Source organism: Apteryx mantelli, chromosome 27 (assembly GCF_036417845.1).
Source record: "Apteryx mantelli isolate bAptMan1 chromosome 27, bAptMan1.hap1, whole genome shotgun sequence".
In the NCBI taxonomy this organism is placed as follows: Eukaryota; Metazoa; Chordata; class Aves; order Apterygiformes; family Apterygidae; genus Apteryx; species Apteryx mantelli.
In genome coordinates, this window is record NC_090004.1 from 8,540,091 (window position 1) to 8,546,366 (window position 6,276).

The window sequence follows — 6,276 nt, forward strand, 5'->3', positions numbered from 1 at the left end:
GCAGGGCCTGGGGTACCCACCTGTAAGGGAGGGCTTTGTGCATCAGGAAACAGTCAGAAGACTTTAAATCATGGCTAAAACAAGCGATGGCCTGTTTCGTATCCTTAGAGACGGGGACACAAGCTCTGGCTGTCTTCCCCAGTTCAGCTGTGCCCTGTGAGAAGTGCACAGCTAAGCGGCTGAGTCAGCACAAAGCCAGCAGAGCAGAATAGCCTCTTCGTTTAACCACTTGTGATTTTTCCCCTAACAAATAGCTATTGGTAAATGACTGAGCACCATAAACCCCAAAGGAAAGGCTCATGGTCCCTGCTTTGTGCCAGATGAACATCTTCCTTCTCTTAAGTGCGTGCGTGCACCACCTCGGTGCTTTGCACAGGGATGATAGCTGTCCCTGAGCCTGACTGCTGCCGCCTTTGCCCGTGGCTGGTGGAGACACCAGGCATGTCTGTATGTGCCTGGCACTGCCAAGAGGAGGCACGGCACCTCCTCTGCCCTAGCATGTGCTGAAAAGAGGGGGTCCCCCACCTGCAGATGCACCTGTGAGGAGCGGGGACCAAACACACCAAAAACACAGGTAAACTGTGCTTCCTGGCAATGCTGAGCCAACGTTTATGCAGCGTGGTGGTGGCAGCAGCTGGTGGCTCTCTCCTGGCACATCTCAGTTCCAGCAGCAGTGAGCTGGCAGATGTTTCCGTGCATTGCCCACAATTTTCTGAAAAAAAACTCCTGGATTTTCTTCACAATTGTCCATGAAATATCTATGAAATAATCCAGAAGCAGGATGGAGGGGGAAGGTGTGCAATGGCAGCCTGCAAATCTGTCGCCCTCTCCGCCGCTATACATGCGCGGCAGGAAAGGGGCCCAGGGAAGGTGCTGCATCACATGGAAATCTGGTCTCCCCCTGAGGGTGACCTGGTGGCCTGGAGCCGGGGATGCTGAATCCTGATGGCACTTGATTGATGGGATTGGAGGAGTCCTTCTCCCTCAGTGTCAGTCAGCCTGCCTCTGCTGCCTGCAAATGAAGGCACAAGAAATTGGACTGTAATCAATGCCAGATGGAAAGCGCAATTGAAAATGCTTTCTGTCTGGAGCGTGCGGCCTGGGAGGAAAGCCTGGCTAGGGCAGCGCTGAGTACAGGCTCCTGCACACTCACAAACGCTTTTGCTTTCTCTTTCTGTTGTTCAATTATTACACACAAAGATGATGGGAGATGCGTCACCATAGGAACCTACCGAACAAGAAAACTGTGTCAGGTGTTGCCAGCTCTGAGTCCCACCAGCTCCGAGCAGCCCTTCTAGATAAAAAAGGGAGATGTTGTTACCCACCAGACAAAATGGGGCAAAGATCTGAAAAGCAATAATTTCGCACTTTACAGAAGACTGGACAGAGTGCCCTTGCCCTTGGTAGCCACGAGAGCATTGTGCACGCGGGCAGGGAGCGGCGGGGGTCAGAGCTGCTTAGAAACTGCATTTGAACTGCTGAGCATCCAGAGGCCTCCCAAGGGGACCTGGACAGCAGCGACGTGCTCGCTCGGTGCAAGAGCTATCTGCTTTCCTGATGTGATGGCTGTGGGCAGCCACAGTGCATAATGCCTTTCATCAAATGCCAGTTGTAAAGTTCCTGTTTTAAAACCTTTACGATACCCTGGTGTGAGTTTGCATCTGCACTAGGGCTGCGAGGCTGCTTCCATAGAGCACAGCTGCGGGGACAGAGCCGCCTGCCCCGTGCGCAGTCTGCGCCGGCCCCACGTCACTAGAGCCTGAGCTGGTCCGACTGGGGGGCTGCTCCCCTTAATTCCCTCCCGGTCACAACTGCACCTGCCTTTTCCAGCAGACACACAGGCATTTTAAAGAGGAATTTAGCAATTTAACTTGTCTCAGAGAGAAGGAGACTGTGATGCAATATGTGTCAGCAGAAAAATAGTGCCATAAGTGACTGGATTCAAGCCCTGGTTCATTTGAACCACTGTTAAAATTAAAGACCTGCATTAATTTGTTATAGGGACTTGCCCGGGGCACATTCACATGCATTATACCTCCCGGAGCGCTGCTGATGGAAAGGCCATCAGGGAGCATCAGTGCCACCAAGTGCATTAGAGGCACCAGACGGGACGGGAGCAGGTGCTGCCGGGAGCAGGGTTTCTGCAGCCACGCGGGGTCGTTAGCAGCGATGGCGCGCGCTGTACAAGCAAGAGCTCTGCGGAGCCTGAGCAGGACGAAACCCCTGGAGAGCGAGCGCACACCCCGTCCCTGCAGGCCAGTGAAGGAGAGGGCCGGCAGAGCCGCGCTGCGCCTCGGTGCCAGTTTATGGGGTGCAGCGAGATCTCCCCGGATGCACAGAACCTGCTGGCTGCAGCTGGAGGCCCCCAGCTCTTCGTCTCAGGAGCTGGGAGCTCAAATGAGAGCAGTACATTTGCTTTGAAAAATATGACTGTAATTTGGCAGCATGCAGCTTGGCCGGGTCCTGAGGGCAGAGGCGGTTCAGCCCGTGCGGGGCCGTGTGCAGGGAAGCCCCGGTGCCCCGGCGCCGACAGATCCGGGGAAGGTCGTCAGCCGAGGAGCTGCCAGCCGGGGTAGCGCTGAACCCAGCTCCTGGGGAAGGGGCTTCACACCCGAGGCCGCCTGCTGCACAGATAAAAACCATTGCAGGATACAACCAATTTCCCTTTCCCTTTGGGACAGTGACAGCTAATAGTAATCCCATTATTTCTGGCAAATAATGTCCCTGGTAGTTTTTTGCTTATTTGTGGAACCAGGCATCTTGCTGTGACTGAATTATGGGTTCGTTTTCTCATCAGATACCCAGCTCGCCTAGAAACGAGGAGGTCCGATGGCAAGGGGAGGCGGGAGGAAACTTTGGAGGCAAAGTTTGATGCTAATAGTCTGAGTTAATTGCCAACTGCTCGGAGTCGGGCCTGCGGCTCGCTCCACGTAACAGCCTCTCCCTCCTCATACACCTTCTCCATCTGGCACTTGCCATCTGTTCTTCCCACCATTCCCGGCCTTATTTAAGACTGGCTGTAAAGAGCTGCTCCGTGCAGCGCTTGTGGCTGCAGCCCCAGGAAGGCGTTTTCCCACCCCAGCACCAGGGCTGTGCAGGGCGGGCAGCCGCCGTGGCTGCCCCAGCATGCAGCAATCCCAGGATGACCGCGTCCCCAGGGCAATCCTGGCGTGACCGCATCCCTGCGGCAATCCCAGCGATCGGCTCCCAGGTCCCCGGCAGCCTGGGAAAGCAGCACCGGCAAGAGGCTGAGCCAGGCACAAGCTCCCCTGCTATAAGCCGGCTCCGTTTCGCTCGGTTTCTCCCAAAAAGCTGGTTCTCCTTGGGTCGCCTTCTCCTTGCCAGCGATGCCAAGCTCGACGGCGCCCTGCTGGCAGGACACTGCTGCTTTGCCCAGGAAGGACTAAAGACTTCGTTAACTAACTGATCCAGGCAGGGCCTTGCAGACTGCAAGAAAGGTCCCTACGAAGCTTTTTTCCCCCCTCTAACTAGAGCTATTAATGAACTGATTTTACACTTTCACTCCTTTTTCTGGCTAAATCTTGAAGCTGCAGTCAGACTTTCTACCATTATTATCTATTACTGTCCTAAAAACAACCATTTGCTTTTGGTTAGAAGTCGAAATACTATTTTCAATACAGAGCCACTGTGTTGCTTTTCCCACCTTCCAAAAATCTCTCACGGACAATATTAGTTTCCCATTCAGAGGCTGAATTGCCTGCTGCAGCCCTGATTTCCTTCCATGCCAATGATCGCTCCGGTGCTCAGCAGCAACGTGTCCGGGCTGCATGCGCGGCGGTGGCAGGGTTGACCGGGAACAGCGGCGTCGCGAAACAGCTTTGGAAGCCACAGCGCTGCACAGAGCTGTTGAGCTTTGCTTGTTTAGAAGCCGGTCGTTTTACGGTGTGATAAACCTCCCGGCACCTGCGCTGGGGGACGTAAATCCAACTCGTGCTCCTTTATGCACCGGCTAATGACAGGGGCAATGTGCAGCCCAGGCGCCGCTGACACGGGAGCCGGGGCTCACTGCAGCGCCGTGTCCTTGCTCTCGCGCAGCCAGCCCGGTAGATTTATTTTTTGCCAAGTAGACAACTCCGTGCTCCTGGGACACAGCAGATGTTGCAGGCTGTGCCATGTCTGCAATACTCATTTTAATGCAACTTGCTGAGCATCTCGGGCATCGGTGATTTTCCACTCCATCACAACTCTCTGATGATGAAGCTTCCTTTTCTTGCTCCAGGCTCTGGCCCAGAAAGGGTATCGTGGCTCCTCATCTGCTTTGATGTATAAACCTCGAGTTACAGAGAGTTTTCTTGCAAAACTGGGATTTGCCAAAGGAGTTGTTGGTGAGGTGATGCCGCTGGAACAGGCTCTGGCAGCTGGTTCAGCTCCACTGGGATCTGGGGCCCCTGAGCTAGAAAGTCATAACGAATTAAATGTTGTTAAAATTAATGCAGGGATACTGTAATGACTGTGCAGGTGTTGTGAGGATTAGGACACGGGTGTGATGAATATTGCCTACCTGCTATGACAAAAGCCCATCATCCCCCACACGTATTTTCAAAAGCCAATTTAATGCTGAGATTATTAGAAATGAGGAGAGGAAATTGCGTGGGATATATGTAGAGTCCCCAGGCAGGTGACATGACTCCCAGAGGTGGGAACGGTGCCGTGGGATGCGAAAGGGGATGTGGCTGGGGCAGCTGGCGACCGGCCGGCAGCGCTGCGGAGGAGCCGGCCGGGGAGCCGGGGAGCCAGGAGCCGCGCCAGGACCCGCCGAGCCGCGTGCCCATCTGCGCCCCGAGCTCGGCGGCCCCCTGCTTCAGTTCTTACCGCACCTCGTTCCCCACATCTCTGACCCTTCTGCAGCTGCGCAGCCAAGACATGAGCTGCTGTAAGCGCTAGCACAGGCATCCCAGGGCTTCCTTTGGGGGGGGGGGGGGGGGGGGGGGGAGCTTCTGCAAAGCAAGGTCTAAGCACACTTTTTCTGTCATTATTAAAGACAGCAACTGTGTATTTATCTGTGTATTATCAAGGACAGCGACACCAAGCTCTACTGAGAGTCGATGATGGTCTCTGATTCCGTCACTTCATACTTTGGGGCACAAACACGTGAGATACCTATAACTCATTCAAGCATTAGTTTAAAAAAAAAAAAAAAAAAAAAGTATATTTGGCGAATTGCAGTATGTAACAAGTTACAGCACGTTGCAACTTCCAGGAAGTTGCTGGACAGGTCGGCTGGTCCCGGCCTGTCCCTGACTGTGACGATAAATCACTGGGATGGGGGCTGATGCTGCCCAGGTCTCCGTCTGGAGCAGCGCGAAAGCCAGGCTGGGGCAGCGGGAAGGGCACCGCCGCTACCCACCCGGGCTGAACGAGGCCACGGTTTAATTAGCTCCCGAAATAGCCGGTGCCGGGGAGGGGCCGATCGAAGCCATTTGAAGACATGGCAACTTCCTCAGGACAGTCAGTGTCTGATCTAATGAAGCCAGAATGCATTAGCTAAAAGAGCTGCACAAAAGCGCAGAAAATGCAATTAAAGCGTTCCTGAGGACAGATGTCGACCTACGTAGGGGACACTGATATGAAGACGTCGGCAGAAGTCTAATGAAAATAAATGATCTGTTTGGAGCATTCCTCAGACCGGTAGCGGAGCCTTCCTGGGGCTGCAGCCGTGGCCGCGCTCTCCTCTGCGCTGTGCCCCAGGAGGGCTGCGACGGGCAAAATATCCCCCGAGCATCACCTCCTTGCTTCATCTCAGGGTTAAAGCTCCACATGTGCTAGTGACACTGCTCTTAACCGCCAGCGTCGCCCGGCTCTGCCCTGCCGAGGCAGAGGAGGGAGAGGTTTCTGTCTGGTGACAGCACAGAAGCATTTCTCTCCTTTCAGGATTTCATAGCTTTTTCTCTCCCGTTACCTGCATTCCACTTAAAATACCTTATGCTGCTGTATTTTAATCAGCTCTCCTCTTTTTTTTTTTTTTTTTTTTTTTTTCCTTAAAGACTAAATCAGAAAGAAACATATAGAGCAATCTTTCAGGGCAATTAGTTAGATATCAATGCATAGCAACCAAATTCCAGAGATTTCATCATCAATAACAGCAACTTCTTGCTGCGTCCCGTATTTTAGGTTCCCAGCCTTTCTCTGATGGTTTTCCTTTTATTCCCACCTCCTCACTGACAAGAGAAGTCTGACAAAAATCAAGATCTGAACCCATACATCTTGCTGTCGTTTTTCATCTCTTGGCACTGCTTTTAAAAGCCATCATGTAGC